Raw genomic sequence first — 17,570 nt, 5'->3', positions numbered from 1 at the left:
GTCTAACCTGTTGTAGAAGGAAAGTCCTAGAAGAATAAAACTAACTTCAAACTCCATGTCTCTTCCAATTTTCACCAAGCTTCCCCTCCCACCCCCGGGCCCCGAGATAAAATAGCCAAATTGTTGACAGGCAAGTAGAGTAATACTAAATACTAATCTCATCTACACATTATGTACTATTATACACACACATACATAAAAAACCCAACTGATGATTAAATGACTTTAGTAAGCTTACAAAGTCAACCAAGCAACAGTTAAAAAATGCTAAAGCAGCCTTAATTCGGGAGCCCTTGTGTATATGCAGTATAATACAATCTTTAATGACATGATCACATACTATATTTTCCACAGGACCCTTGGCTCAGACAGTGCACAGGATGGATGGAGCTCAAATAATGAGCAGCTATTCAATATTTTGCTTTCTTCTTGTTCAATGTGTGGCCCTCACTCTTATTTATTGCATACTATTCAAACCCTGCTCTGAAGGGGTTTTCCTCAGGGGTTTTCTATCGTACTCATCACTGTAGAATCTGAGTGTTTCACAGACATTGATTAATTTATCTTCGCAAAACCCCAGTGAGGGGACGAGGTGCTATCATCCCCATTTTACAGTTGGGGAGCTGGGGCACAGATAGACTATGGTCCCAAGTATCCCCAAATTTGGGAGCCCAATCTGAGACATTTTAAGACTAGCATTATGTATCTCTAAGTGTTCAGAGTTCAGCTTCCATTCACTTCAGTTGCATCTGAGAATGTAGCACTTCTGCAAATCAAACCCCAGGGTATCAAGTCAGGTACCCAGAAAAGGAGGGAATACACAATTAGTGACCACCTGCAAAAAGTATGGGTGAAGTGACTTACCTAGCATCAGATAGGAACTCTGTGGCACAGGCAGATGTAGAATTCAGTTCCCCAAGACAGCATTCACCTGCTTAACTGTGAGACCATCCTTCCTCAGCCTGTAATCCCCTGCCTCATTCCCAGTGCACCTGTGGCTCTGTGGGCAGGACCCGCTATTGCTGTCACTGCTGCTGGAGGAGGTGGCTGCTGCTGCGTTAACCCTGCTTTGTTGCCTCCTGGGGTGGGGGGGAATGGCGTGGAACCTTCCCTCATCGTGCCTGCTGCTGACGACCATCTGCTGGCCTGCTAAGTTGCTGGCCTGCCTGCCTCCACTTACCCACCCTGGGACTATTGCAGCAGAGATTATTATCACATGCCCCCCTTGAAATTTCCCTTCCCCATAGTTTGCATTGGGTTGGTGGGCCTTCTCCTCCCCATGCCTGCACATCAGCCCCTCCCCCTCACGGTATGCAACCCTCCCCACTGTCTCCCATGGTTCTTCTCTCTTCTAGTTCACTGCTCCCCCTATCTTTTGTGCTCTCCTTCCGCTTGCAGTTTGCTCCCCGGCTGTGTATTCTCACTCTCTTTCCTTGCAGTTCATTACTCCCTTCACCCTCAGTTTGTTACCTGGCTTCCCTGCCCAGCCCCCCTTATCTCCTGCTATTTTTTTTATCTGTCCTGCCCAGAGCTTCCCCCTCCTATTGCTGTTTGGTATCTGCTCCACCCCGGAGCCCCTCCCCCACTCACTGGTACTTGGCTTCCCAGCCCAGTCCCACCCTTCACTCTTTGTTCCTCTCTAGGCCCCTTCCAAATCCCCTTACTGTTTATTTCCCTGCCTCCCCTGTCCTGCCCAGGGCCCCATTTGTCATGTCCCTGTACCACTTATGGACTGGCTACAGAGCTTGCTTAGGCACCAGATGTGTTCATCATAAGATCCTTTAATGCTCTGCCAGATCTGGTAAAAGTTTATTTAAATAAGGTATTCTATACATGGTGCCATCTAGTGGCTGAAGAGTATAATACAGTTTAGCATTCCACTACTTCTCCCCCTTAAATTCTACGTTCCTACCATTTACACTATCACGCTATCTTTGAAGTTCAGTATTGATCAGTCTGTTGTGCATCTCTGAATTGTACTGGCTTTCTAATTAGACAGCCCCAATTTGTTATACTGGTCATCTGGCTGTCCATTAGTTGCAATGCTTGGCTGTGGTTTGTTTGGAATCCTTGAGTCATCTTCTTGTTCTGCATCTGCCATCTGTAGTTTGCTCTGTTGATTATAGCTTGTTCCTCAGAAAGAACAAGCTATAGATGCAGGCAGTTTCTCTTGAACTCTCCACTGTTGGTCTTGATCACATATGATCTGGGAACTAAATTATTTTTCCTCACAATCACTGGAGTTATCCATCCTTTTTCTCCATCCAATTTGATGTGAACGTAGACACCAGGTTCTACATCTGACAGTTCTTTGAGGGATGTCTGTTGTAAAAGTGTTCACAGGCTCTTTTAGCCTTTTTATCTAAGTTGGTTACTCTTCATGTCTGGCCACTTTGGAGATAGATTCTTTTCCAAAGTTGGAACAGTAGTTCTGATTTGTCTTCCCAACAGGAGTTGTCCTGGATTATATCCAGTAATTGCTATTGGTGTTGATCTGTAACTCAGGAGAGCAACGAATGGATTCTCCTGATATAGGATTTTCTTGGTTGTCTCTACAGCTCTCTTAACCTCTCCATTTGCTTCTGCATAATGAAGGCTGCTAGCAATAGGATCAAAATCATATTTTGTTTGAAAAAATTTAAATTTTGCTGCAGTGAATTATGGTTCATTGTCCATCACTAGTTGTTCTGCAATACTGAAGTAAGCAACATTTCACTTCATTTTCTCAACAACACTGTGACATGTTATGGCTTTCAACAACGTTATTTCTAAATACCTGGAAAAATAGTCCACAATGATCAGGTAATGATGTTCTATGAATTCACATAAACCTGCAGCTAGTCTTTTCTAAGGTCTGTCTGGTAGAGGTGTTGTTATTAAAGGTTCTTTGCGTTGTGTTGGTCTGTGAGTTCTGCAAGTTCACATGCTGATACTTTATTCTTTATGTTCTTGCTGATGTCTGGCCACCCCACTGACTGGTTGGCCCATTCATGCCATTTAGTTAATCCTTGATGTCCTTCATGGAAGAGGTTTAGAATTTCTCCTTTCATTTACTGGTAGTCTGGAATTACAATTCAGTCACCTTTATTCATGAATCCACTGGACTTGCTCAGCTCTCCACACACCACAAAGTTCTCTCTTGTCACTTCCTTAGGGTCCTTTAGATACTTGGGCCAGCCAGCCCAAATGCAATTCAGAACTTCCTGAAGTTGAGTGTCTGTCGAGGTTGCTTTTTGTAGCTGGTGTAGTCTCTTTTCTGTCATTAATCCGTATGTGTCTACAGCATCCACACATGCCTTTACATCATCTTTGCACTCACAGGTAGTTGAGTGCAATGCTGGGCTCTGTGACAATGTCTGCTACTACCAGATTTTTCCCAGGAACATATTTAGCAATTGGATTAAATCAAATTAACCTTAGCAATAGACATTGGCATCTCAGCAGTGCTTGATCCAGGTCTTTTCTGTTGATGAGGGTTACAAGCGGTTATGGTCTATTATCCATGTAAGAGAATCCAGTCCATATAGATATTTGTAAAAGTCCTCATGTTCCCATACACAGGCCAGGCACTCTTTTTCAATTGATCCATATACGTTTTCTGTTTCTGTGAGGGTGCGAGAGCAAAATTCAACTGGCTTCCACTCAGAGCCATGTTGTTGCAATAGTACGCTACCTATGCCATATCTGCTTTCATCCACACTGACCATTATGGGTTTGTTCACATCCTAGTAGTACTTGAAAACTGGAGCTGTTGAGATAATTTCTTTTACCTTTTTGAAGGCAATTTTTTGATTTGGCCTTCATAGCCTAGATGTGTTGGACATTGATAGTTCATTCAGAGGTTCAGTTATTATAAAAAGGTCTCGTAGGTATCAACTAAAGTAATTTACCATCCCCACTATATGTCTCTGTTCTGGTACATTAGTTAGTGCATTCAATTCTCAAATTGCTTTTACTTTCTCAGGACTGATTCCATCTTTGTTTATTGTCTGTCCCAACAACATGAATAAGGGCGGTGGAAAAGATATTTTCCCTTGTTTAGTTTCTGTCTGAACTGACTGATTAGGTTTAGGATTTTGTTGTGTTTGTCCACCAAAGATTCATGTGTCAGAATATTGTCCATGAAAAATGACAACACCATCTGTATTGGTTAAAAGTTCTGACATCTTTCTTTGGAAAATTTCAGGTGCACTGGTAATTCCAAAAGTTAATTTTCAAAAGCAAAATCTCCCAAATGATGTGAAAAATGTAGTCAGTTTAGCATTAGTTTCTGTGGGTAAAGAAATTTGCCAGAATCCGCTTGAGGCATCCTGCTTTGTGAATATTGTAACTTCTTTCACTTTGTGGAGGAAGTTATCCAGTGATGGGAGGATATATTTGTCTCTCACAACTGCTGCATTAAGTCTTTCAAGATCTACACACATTTGTATTTTTCCATTTTTTCTTTATAACTGGTACCAATGCGGCACACCATACTGATGGCTCAGAGATTCTCATTTATGCTAATCTATTCCATTCTCTTTCACTCAGTTTCCACTTTATGAAGTAATGGGATAGGAATCCTGCAAGGTGCATGTACACTATATGGTTCAGCATTGTCTCTTAAGGTTATTAGTACTGCATCTCCCTTCACAATTCACTATCACCAAATATTCCATCAAATTCTTCCACCTTTCTCTCTAGGCCCATCATGGCTGTCATGCTGCACCTGAGAAGGCAGTTGATCTGTGGTCCTTTGACCACATACACTCTCAATGCATAGCTTTTGTATCTTTCTCTGTAAACTGTTTTTGTGGTGAGCTGGCCCATGCAGTTCAGAGTACTTCTGGGGCTAATTAGAGCTTTGCCAGGTGACTTCAGCTCTGGGAAACGTCGAAGGTGGTCATCAGTTCCTTCTGAGATGAACTGTGACATCAGCTCCTGAGTCAATTGTAAAGTCAATAGTCTTGCCATGAATATTCAATTTCATTCACTAGATAGGCTCCATGTCATCACATGTAATAGATCCTGGAAGCAATGGGTCTTGATTGTCTGTCATATGAGTCAACTCCCTGACTGCTTTGGACCAGAAAACAGTTGCAAAATGTCCATATTTCATGCATTCATTACACTGGGTACTTCTAGCTGGACACACAATCTCCTGGAATATCACTTTTCTCACATGTTGTGCATGTAGGCTGGAATTTGTCCCTGTGAGCCTGGTAGTTCACTCTCCTTGCCTCAGGGGTTTTATGATAATGACTTCTCACTCTCAAGTATCTCTTCATAGCTTCAAAGCTGATTTCAGGTTTTTCAAGTTGTTCCTGCCTTTTGTTCTGTTGTTTCACTAATTCTGACTGTTCTGCTGTCTGTACAGCTGTGGCAGGGATTCAGTCTCTCTTCAATTGTAGCTGCTGTGAAAGGTTTTTATCTGTTTACCCAATAACCAGCCTGCCACTGATATTTTCATGTTTTGCATTCCCAAAATCAGCGTTCAAGCAATGTTTGCAGCACTCTTATAAAACATTCAACATTTTCCCCCAGTTTTTGAATTGTCTGGTGGGAACATACTCTCATAAATCATATTTCACTGAGGTATCAAGTATGTACCAAACATAGCCAGAAACCCTTTCATAGCCAACTTTGTGACTGTCTTACGGAAAGTCAAAGGATTTAAAGATATGCTCTTCCTGCTTCCCCATAGCATAGATTAAAGACAATAGCAGTATCTCCAGTTTCTTTGTGCAACTTGGTAGCAATGCAAACTCTTGCAAAATATTGTTTCCAATCTGTCCAAGGTTTGTCAAAGCTGAAATTCTCTGGGGCATTGAAGAGTGGCATGTTGGGGAGATCCTGCAACTTTTGTAGCTTTGTTCCCTTCTATTTGCCTTGAAGGAGCAGTGAGCACTATCAGGAGTTCTCTGCTCGATTTTCCCTTTCAATGTCCTGATTTTTAACCTCTTTCTTCATTTGTTGTCCCCAGTATTTATGAGGGGGAGCTTTGGGAAGGCTTAGGCTCACCATTTCCCAGCAACCACAATAGGTACACACCTTCCAACTTCCGCAACAAATGAAGCAGGATCCTATAGACAACAGTCTCATTCACTACTTATCCCTGATTCTTCCACAAAGCAGATCCATGCCATGCTGTAACAGGGTGCTGGTGCAAAGGCACCTAATTAGCCCCTGCTCAGCCAGCCCCAATCAGGGGAAATAGATTGGGGCTGGGGAGAAGCCTGGTGCCTGGCCTTTAGAACTGGCTGCACCTGTGGGCCTGAAGATTCAAGGGCTATAAAGGCTGCTGGCAGCCAGATGAAGGGGAAATGGCCAGGGGAAGGTTAGTCTCCAGGCTGAGGAAAGACTGTTTAGGAGAGGTGGTTATCAGGCCTGCAAGCTCTGTACATAGTGTAACACTGGTGGTGGGAGAATGTTGTGTAAATAAAGCCACGGGTGCTGCATAACTAGAAGCCTGTCTGAGCTTTATTAGGACAACCAGTGGGCCTCCAGAAGAGGGGCCGGCAAAGGACTTGTCACTCATGCACTGAGTGAGACAGGAAAAATAGAATGTGGTCATATAATTAAGGGCTGTATCATACTGCATAAGCACAAGAGGGCCAAATTAAGGTTGCAGAGACAATCTTACTTCTACTGTATCCTAACTTTTGGGTGCTAGACTTTGCAACCTTAATGTTCTTTTATTGTAGTTCTTCTCTGCATAGTTTCCTAGGTTTTTAAAAAAAGCAAACTGAAAAAACAGAAATTCTAATATGAGCCGTCACACTGATACCCACTTGGGACATCAGCGGAGTTGGAACCTTTAGATCCATCACAACAGACCTCTCCACCTGAGGTAATGGAGTAACTGACAGCAGTAGTAGGTTGTCATCCCTCTGTGGACCAGCACTAGAGGGGGATGAGATATTGTGCTAGTGGGTTTCACAGCTATTTTCCGACAGCTAAGGATTGGTGAGACGCAGGAACTTTGAATTCCATCCCAGGCTTTGAAGGGGTGTGTTCTCTAATGACCACAGACCTTTCTTGCCATCCTCCCCAAGCTTGACCCTGTTCACTGCAGCCTATCCTTGCCCCCAACCTGTCTTTTCCCACCCCATCTTCTCTTCCCAGTCGTGTTCTCCCCAGCTAGTCCCAGACTCCAGTCCATGCCAAATTTCAAGTCCCTCCACCAAAGTATGCAAGGTGTAAGAGCGTATCAAAGAAGAGGTTGCCAGAATTCAACATGAGCAAAACAACAATTTTTTCTAACCTTGTTCCTTAGAAATGACTGAACTATTTTGGCTGAAATTTAAACTCAGTCAGTCCAGATTTAGGCAAACAACTTGCATAGAAAATTTCAGCTTGAATGGTTTATGTCTGGCAAAGTTACAATCAACTGAAAAATGGTTTTCTACTGGGAAGTGCTAGGCAACCTTAATAATAGGTGGCACTACCAGCCCTGTCTGTAATACGGTTTGAAGGGTCAGCGCATGATAAACATGTGCAGATCATGCTTTTGGTGGAACTGAGAGGGAAAAAATGGGCTATGCAGCTGATCAACACCTATGAAATCATCTTTCCTGCATCCCTCTCTCAAGAATCCCTGAACATGGCAAAATATCAAATACAAAAACATAAAACAGTTGCCGTTTGGACTGAAGTAGTTTACCATGTAATGCATGAAGTACTCTTGCGATAGCTATAATACTGCCTAAATGAATATGTATTAATCATTCTGTATGGAAACAGAGAAGGGCAACATGTGATAAAGTATAGCAACAGAGAGTACCTCAGTACCCATGAAATACAATATACAGTTGTCAGAGAGCAACCGACTGAAGGGGCATAACTCAGATTTATGACCTGCGCTTATACAGTCTTACACTGTGATCTCATCAAATCTCCAGTTCAGCGGGTCAGGCCCAGTCAGTGTGTGGATGGAATATGCTGAAGGAAAAACACAGCTATTGCAGGAAATTATGGTGATGATTCAGCTGCTGATTCTTTGTGCTGAGTCACTTTTGAAACTTTGCGCCACCACTGATCAGATCCTCAGGTGGCCAAATTACACCAGCAGAGAATCTGACCCAATGTGTCTGAGGGAGGAGCCATCTTTTAGATGGGAAATTAAACAAAAATCCTTGCTTGTGATTAACTAACAGTCTCGATTTTTATGTTGGAGTACAGGAGTCATAGGGAAATTCCAATGTAGACAATACATTTTGCCTCTCTGCAGTCCCTCCACTCCCAGCGTAGATATCACATTTTATTTTTTAAATGGATGTTGTACACTTACTTATTCAATATAGTCACATTGACAGGCTTCATAGAACAAGTATGTTTTCAGAAAGCATTTCAATGAAGTAAAACAGGTAGTTTGATCCTTCCCTTCTTTTGTTCAAATTCCTCCCCAACACACAGTTTTCCATGTAACCTTTCTACTCTAATGCACCACAAAGAAACTGAAATTGTTTAAAAACTGCAATCATCATAACATGTACCTAACATGAGCCATCTAAAATAAATATATTCTATAATCTATTCTTTGTAGGGGGAACTCCCTCAGAAAGAGAAGTATTCCCTTTCCATTTATTTTCATCTCAGCGCACTTCCCATAACTCATATTCACCAATATCTTTTGTCACTTCTGATATGTTTTACACCTAATTTGGATGTTAAGTTTCTTGGTGCAAATACCATTTCTATACATCTGACTTCAACGCACTTTACACACCCATTCAATCATATACAATTGTCACATTTAAAAAAAATGTGAGCATTACATTAAAAAAAAATAAAGAAAGTGACATGTACACTTCTGGAGGAATTTAGGTAGGTAGAATGTAATTACCCTAACTAGAATTTGGTCAAGATGTTAGGTTAGCACCACTAAGCTCACGTGAAAAGCGCTTGTGGGATCTTTGGCAATTGAAAGTGATAAAAACATTGGTTTCAAATTGCTTTCAAAATATAACACCTTCAGCTCATTAAAGATTAAAATAATTTACAAACATAATGCTATACATATCTCCTTCGGATTTGAATATATATTGGTTTATCTAGTCTATACATACATACATACGTACATTTCTGGATTCTTCAGGATGAAAAGCACTCAAATAGATGTTATTTCAGCTGTGTGTCCTTTTATCATTGGCAAAAGCAAATCAGAGAGGCAGTACCTGTTTGTTCTGTCAGAAGAATAACTTTGATTTGTGGGGTATAATCACATTAAAGATAGCTCATCGGTCTCCCAGGTACTGCAGTGCCATTTATAACAGACAATTATCCCCGCTTGGAGCAGTTCTCATGATCTAGTGATTGTAAATGTCTGTTATCAAAGCAAAGCTAGCTAAATGCTACATGTTTCTCTTTAAAGCTGATTTGATCCTCTGGTGCTGTCCGTCATCCTCAGAGTTTTCCCTAGTGTATAGATATCAGTTTTCAGTGTAGTCATGTTCAATGCTGACTTTTTGATGTGATCTATCAGGGCCAGCTTCAGAGTAAGTACATGGCTTACTGTTCCACTCTTCTGTGGGCAGGGACTATACAATATTGTCAGGGCCAGCTCTAGCCATTTTGCCGTCCCAAGCACTGCGGCATGCCGGGGGGGGGGGGCGCTCTGCCGCTCGCCGGTCCTGTGCGGCTCCGGTGGACATCCCGCAGGCGTCCCTGAGGATGGTCCACTGGTCCCACAGCTCCGGTAGAGCATCCGCAGGCACGCCTATGGGAGGTCCACTGGAGCCGCCTGCCGCCCTCCGGGCAACCAGCAGACGCCCCCTGTGGCATGCTGCCCCAAGCACGCGCTGGGGCCAGGAGCCAGGCCTGAGTATTGTACAGAGAACAAGCAGAGCAATATGCCTGTGTCTACACTAGCATACTTTAGGAAATCTTCCACTATTGCACTACCACAGATACAGCTCCGCTTGAGGCAGCAATGGTTAAAAGACATAGCAAATGTATTTTTAACACTGTGACCTGGTCTACACAGGGCAAGATTGCCAAAACATTAAAATTGGTTTTAAAATTAGTTGGAGATGCAGAGAACACAAGGCTCCAGGAGCAAAAACTGCTCTGAAAGCCATTTTAACTAGACTGTGTGACAAAGTTCTTCCTCCACCTTGGTAGGTCCTGCGCTTATTTGGCACATTTGCTCACCTCAGTCATCTTCCCCACAATCTGGGTCAACTTCTCCTGTGTCTGATCAGGAGTTGGAAGGTTTGAGGGGAACCCAGGCCCGCCCTCTACTCCGGGTTCTAGCCCAGAGCCCTGTGGATTGCAGCTGTCTATAGTGCCTCCTGTAACAGCTGCATGACAGCTACAACTCCCTGGGCTACTTCCCCATGGCCTCCTCCAAATGCCTTCTTTATCCTCACCACAGGACCTTCCTCCTGGTGTCTGATAACGCTTGTTACTCCTAGTCCTCCAGCAGCACACCCTCTCACTCTCAGTTCCTTGCACCTCTTGCTCCTGCTCCTCACACACACTTCCTCTCCTCTGGCTCTCCCCAGCCTGACTGGAGTGAGCTCCTTTTTAACCCAGGTGCCCTGATTAGCCTGCCTTGATTAGCTGCAGGTGATCTAATCAGCCTGTCTGCCTTAATTGGTTCTAGCAGGTTCCTGATTACTCTAGTGCAGCCCCTGCTCTGGTCACTCAGGGAACAGAAAACTACTCTTCCAGTGACCAGTATATTTGCCTTCTACCAGACTCCTGTATACACGCTCGTGCTCCACTCCCTTCACTACCACACCCTCGCGTCCTGCCCCGATACCAAATGGTGGGACCTCCTGCCACCTCTCGGGGGTGAGAAGCCCCGGTGGGCCAGCTTGTACTCTGCCCTGGTCCCGAGGCCCGCCGGGGATGTCAGTTGGCGGCTCCTTCACGGGGCCGTGAGCACGAGCGTGTACTTGGCGCGGTTCACCCCTGTCCCCAACACCTGCCCTTTTAGTGGTGAGAAGGAGACCTTGGCACACATTTATTTGGAGTGCGCCAGGTTGCAGCCCCTTTTCCGGCTCCTTTTGGACCTCCTATTGCATTTTTGGTTGCACTTTTCCCCTCACCTTTTCATCTACGCACTCCCCACCCGTGGCCCCACAAAGTCGCGGGATCTCCTTCTCAACCTCCTCTTGGCCCTGGCCAAACTAGCCATCTACAGCACCAGGGAGAGGAGGTTGGCTGATGGAATTTCTTGTGACTGTGGGGCCTATTTCTGCTCCTCTGTCTGTTCACGCATCCGAGCGGAGTTCCTCTGGGCAGTGTCCACTGGCTCCCTTGACGCCTTCGAGGAGCAGTGGGCGTTGTCTGGGGTTCTCTGCTCGGTGTCCCCCTCGGGTTCCCTTCGTTTAGCCCTGTGACCTCACTCCCGCTCCTGCTTTTTTTCATTAGTTGTCCCCCGGAATTACTTGGTGTTCTAGACCTGTGGATCCTCCCCTTAGGCTGGGAGGAGGTCCTTTAGAAGTGGGCGGGCTTTGCCCGTCCACCCCACTGGATGCCAATAGGACCAGACTCCTCTACGTCACTGGTCTGGGTCTGTCACAATTGGTAATAATAAAAATAGTTAGTTGAACTGATACTAGCAATGTTTGGAACCCTAGTGTAGACAGCCCACCTGATGTTAAGACTGTTTTCAGCACGACATCATCTAAATGCTGGGATTAAGTAATCAGCTCAGTGCTGAAAACAATGCTGGCAGCTGGCAGGCTGTCTATGCTAGTGCTCTTAACATTTTCAAAAATGTCCCTATTAAAACAATTTTGTCCCATATATACAAATACACTGTCAGCGATAGGTCATTTTCCTAGCATAGAGGGCTAAGGCCCTGAGATCTGAGCAGGCAGACCCCTATGACAGTGTGTGGGCCCACTGATGTCAGTGCAACAGGGATCTCATTACAAGACTGCACCTTTAAATTGACGGTTTCTGGTCCAGTCCTCCAATCATTACCATGCATACTACTGGCTAACATGAACAGACTCAATGTAGGTTAGTGAATTGTACAGCACCAGTAACATCATTGGCGCTTCAATATATTTTTAACAATATTAATTATAAATTGAGTGTTTTATCACTAATTCTTATGAATGGGCTTTACTATAAACATCCTAGAAGAAGCTTGGAAATAATTTATCATTTTGCTTATTTTCATCTGACACATTGTTTATTCCCCTATATTACTAATAAAGCTAATAACATTGTTTCCTTGTTTGCACGTTGGCATCAGCAAATGGTTTGACATTGTTCCGGTGACCATATTTGTTCACTTTTGCTGCACAAGGAACAGGAATAATTCATGGGTGAAATACTGGCTGCTTTCAAGTCAATAGCAAAACTCCCATTGAATTCAGTTGGGCCAGGGGTGTCACCCCATATGCTCTGGAAGAAATCCACAAAAAATTGTGGCTTTCTCATTTATAAAAATACCTGAAACAACCACAATCCAAATGACTATGAACTTAATTACATTTTTTTTAAAAAGTCCATATTTACCGTAGAAGGATTTTTTCCTGACAAATCAATCAATTGCAGTTAAAAATTCAGTTTTATTATCGAAATAATTTAAATACTCAAGAGAAACATGATACAAACAAGTGTTTGACAGTTTTTACTTGCCTTTTAGAAGCTTGTGGAATTCCACAGCTGCTTGTTTCTTGTTATCTTTCCAGTGCTGTAAGTCTGGTCTATACCAGGACATTTATCTGTTGATGATTATAGGTGTCAGTAATGGGTGTGCTGAACCAAAGCTGAAAATAGTTTAACTTCTAGTCTAGATGATGTTGCCAGCTCTTGTGATTTTATCATGAGTTTTGTGATATCTAGTGTTTTTCTCAAATGCCATCTCCTGGAGTCATGGGATTACATGAGAATCTCAACTTTCATTACAAAAGTAAGATTCTAGCCCTCATGGTTGCAAGACAAAGCTTGAAAACATGACCTACGCATACCCTACAGGCTCAAAAAACAGAAGGCAAAGAAAAAAACTCAAATTATTATTATAATTATATAACTGGACTCTATAACTTTTATGCCACCGGAGATCTACTGAAAACTAATTTTGGAACAATTGAAAGACTTCTTGGATGTTCACGTATTGGATAACTCATGATGCCTCAGTTCTGGAGAATTTCACCCTATTTATTTCAGATCATTTTCCCATGTTTTCAAGATCATTTTGAATTCTAACCCTGTCCTCCAAAGTGCTTGCAACCCCTCTCCCAGCTTGGTATCATCTGCAAACTTTATAAGTGTACTCTCTCTGTTATTATCCCAAACATTTATGAAAATACCTAGGACAGATCCCTTCAGGACCCCACTCAATATGTCCTTGCAGCTTGACTGTGAACCATGGATAGCTACTCTTGGAGTACACTTTTCCAACCAGTTGTGCACTCACCTTATAGTAGGTTCATGTAGGCTATATTTCCCTAGTTTGCTTATAAAAAGGTTATGCGAGACAGTATCAAAAGCCTTACTAAAGTCAAGATATATCTCATCTACCCTTATCCACAAGGCTTGTTACCTGTCAAAGAAGGATATTATATTGGTTTAACATGATTCCTTCTTGAAATATCCATGATGACTATTAGTTATCACTTCATAACCTTTTATGCGCTTACAAACTGATTGTTTAATTATTTGCTCCATTATCTTTAAGACAATGTTTCTCAAACTTGGGACGCTGCTTATGTAGGGAAAGCCCTTGACGGGCCGGACTGGTTTATTTACCTGCCGCGTCCGCAGGTCCAGCCGATCACGGCTCCCACTGGCTGCAGTTCACTGCTTCAGGCCAATGGGGGCTGCTGGAAGCGGTGGCCAGTACATCCCTCAGCCCGCGTCACTTCCCACAGCCCCCATTGACCTGGAACAATGAACTGCAGCGAGTGGGAGCCATGATCGGCTGGACCTGCAGACACGGCAGGTAAACAAACTGGCTCGGCCCACCAGGGGCTTTCCCTACACAAGCGGAATCCCAAGTTTGGGAAACACTGCTTTAAGGATACCAAAGTTAACGTGACAGGTCTATAATTCCCTGGGTTGTTCTTATTCCCTTTTTATACATAGGTACTATGTTTGCCCTTTTCCAGTCCTCTGGGTTCTCTCCATGAGTTCTCAAAGATAATTGATATTGGCTCAGCAATCTCATCAGCCAGTTTCTTAAGTATTCTTGGAGGAATTTTTTCCGCCCCTACCAACTTGAAGTCACTTAATTTGTCTAAGGGTATGTCTGCACTATAATTAGACACCCGTGTCAGCTGACTCGGGCTCTCAGGGCTTGGGCTGTGAGATTGAAAACTATAGATGTTCTAGCTCGAGCTGGAGCCTGGGCTCTGGGACCTTCCCCCCTCATCTCTTCCACTCTGCAAACATGTATTATAAGCAATATCCTCACCAGCAATTATTAATTTATACAAGTGCTCAAAACAATAGTACCTGCTGGGTACACAGGTCTTGTTTATACAAAGGTAGGGCACAATCCCACAACAATATTTAGAAGGGACTTCAAGGCTATTAGTGGGACCATGATCTTCAAAATAAAGAAGCAAAAACTATTTATTTATGCAATAATTTGGGGGTTTTCCATTATATTTGTTACTGGGTTTGTCATATCTAGGTATGCTGCAGGATCTTTCTGAGTTTCCACAACCATTCTGTATTTCTTTCACGATAACTACTATAACTATAGTTCTAAAATGGGCTAAAACAAAATAGAGTTTAATTTTTTGTAATGTGGTGTCACATAGTTCACTGACTGCTAGCAGTGCCTCCTGCTGGCCACTCTGGGAATTAGCTCCACCAGGTTTGCACACTCCCTCCGGTGGTGTCTCCCACAATCCTGTCTCGCTCTGGGGCCACGCTCACTCTCAGATCTGCAGTCTCCTTTTCATGGCTTGGGTCTCCAGCAAGGTCACTAAGATCCTCCCCTTCCAGGAAATTGAAAGTCCTTCCAGACCCACTGTCTGTCTGGTATCTCCAATGCCTTTGCCACTTCCCAGCAGGCCCTCCCTCTAAACTGGGTTCCAGTCCAGGGACCCTATAACAAGCAGCCAAGGTCTCTTCACAGTCTGGCCCCTTGCCGTTGTTTCCCTGAGCCTTTTTCTGCTCATCTTCCATCCCCCCTCTCTGGGCTTGCCAGCCTCCCAACTCCCTCTACTCAGGGCAGCCACTTCCCTGCCTTCCTACAGCCATCTTGCTGCTCACTGCTCCTGGGCTTTATACAGTTCCCACCTGTTCCTGCCTAGCTGAGCCTACTTCTAATTAGTGCCAGGCTCCCTGGTTCCTCCTCCAGGTGCACCTGGTGGAGTTAATTGGCCTGCCAGGCCAGCTTAGCTCCTTTCAAACCTGTGTGGGACAGACACCACATCACACATGGTCTCCACAGTCAATAGATTGACAGTAGGAACTGCTTCCTCTTTGCTGTACCCAGACAGATGGGAACCTTCTTGGCCTCTCAGGTAAAACACGGTTATGTAGTACTGCCTGGCAGGTCTTGGGAGCACCCTGCATCACTTTCAACAAGGTAGAAATAGAAGAATTAAAATCTTCTCTCTTCAATAACTTTATGAATAATTTAGAAATTCCCCCCTTCTCCTGTTTGTTTCTTGTCTCCATTGATTATTAGATAATACTCTTTACATCTAGACTATGCACAGGCAACTGTATCGCTTGTCTGTAAGGCAAGTTAGTTTGCGTCAAGCTGGGCTGTAAATCTACAGGGCACGACCGTGCTGCATACTTAGTCACCTTGTGGACCTTGCTACTGTGCCCTAAAAGTTCCGTAGCACACTTTGACCTACTTCTGCTCGAAACGGCAGTTGGTCAAAGCACACTGTGGAATTTCTAGTGTGCGGCAGCAGGCTCCATGCAGCCAGTCAGTGTGCAGCACTCTAGTGCACTGTAGATTTATACCCCAGCTCGCTGCGCACTAATGCTCCGCAGAGAGGTGCCCTTAATTCTGGCATTTCTTAACTTTTAAGTGCTCAACTTTTCAACCTCAATAGCATGGGTTATGGAAAAACAATACAATAAAATAAATAAAATAGAAGAAATAAATAGTAGGCCTTCTCGGGGGGCACAGGAAGGATCTATTGTGACATGTCTTCTTCTCTCACACTGCCTGGTGTTGGTTCAGTGAAAACCTGCCATTTCAAAGAAAATTCCCTCCCAAGTTAAAAGTGTGCAGGTGCCCACACACATTTGCTCTATAGCAAAATAGCACTGAAATAATGCTGCATGTACTCACACACACGGACACACACACACAATCTGTAACAAAGGACTACTGAATGCTAGATGCACTAACTCTGAGATTTGTGCTTACTGAAGTCAGCATTCTAGTCCTCACTTAGGGCCTGTACCCGAGTGCTGCTGTCTGTCTGACATCTCCACTGCCTTTGCCACTTCCCAGTAGGGGAACCCAGGCCACCCTCTAAACTGGGTTCCAATCCAGGGACCCTGTAACAAACAGCCAAGGTCTCTTCACAGTCTGGCAATGTGGGTTGCACAATGCCTTCAAGGAAGCTCTCACTACCTCAGAGAATTATTATCATTAACTTTTGTATTGTGGTTAATGCCTACAGGCCCAATTCTGCAAGGCACCAAACAAACACATTGCATGGCAGTACTTTCCCCCAAAGAGTTCACCATTAAATGATAAACAATAACAGAGGAGTGAGCAAAACACATGGCCCAAGGGGAGAGGGAGAGAACGGAGGATCAAAATAATAGGCTACTTTAGCACAGACTACCTGTGTGCTCATCTGGCCCTTAATCCCATAAGGATAACCGAGGTCAAACTCTATTCACTTGCAGGGCCACCCAGAGGATTCAGGGGTCCTGGGGCAAAGTTGCAATACTATAGAATACTATATTCTCATGGGGCCCCTTCAGGGCCTGGGGCAAACTGCCCCACTTGCCCCTCCCCCCCATCAGTCCTGGCCCATTGACTACACTGGGCCCTAGTAAAACAAAATCTGACCCAAAAGATGAGGTGGTTCAGTAGATTTAAAAAATTTTTTGTTTGTCAATGCCCTGGTACTGCCCATTAAATCCAAGGCACAGGACATTTATATACCACATACGAGATACACAAGATATCCAAAGCATGGTTTTCTGGCACCTAGAAAGTACTGCTGCAGGATTGTCTACTCCTGACCCAGTATTAGTATTTTGTTATAGCACTCCTGAAGTTATTACCCTGTATCTAGATAAGGAAACAATAGTCTCCACTTTAGCTTTCTTTCCAAAGCAGGTAGATGACCCCACAACTGAAAAAATATGGCAAGTTTTTATTAAGTGGATTCACTATTAAACACAGAATAAAACATTTAATGGATCATTCTGAAACCTTCCTGGAATTTTGTCACCATTTCTAAGGCCTGGTCTACACTACGCGTTTAAATCGGTTTAATGGCCGTTAAATCGATTTAACGCTGTACCCGTCCACACGACGTTGCCATTTATATCGATATAAAGGGCTCTTTAAATCGATTTCTGTACTCCACCCCGACGAGAGGAGTAGCGCTAAATTCTCAAAGAAAGTGCTCTACGGCTATGCGAAAGTTTCGCAGCCACTGGAATCGTCCCACACCTGCCAAACAATG

The sequence above is a fragment of the Chelonoidis abingdonii genome, chromosome 5, assembly GCF_003597395.2.
Source record: "Chelonoidis abingdonii isolate Lonesome George chromosome 5, CheloAbing_2.0, whole genome shotgun sequence".
Lineage (NCBI taxonomy): Eukaryota > Metazoa > Chordata > Testudines > Testudinidae > Chelonoidis > Chelonoidis abingdonii.
Note: the sequence above shows the minus strand (reverse complement) of the source record.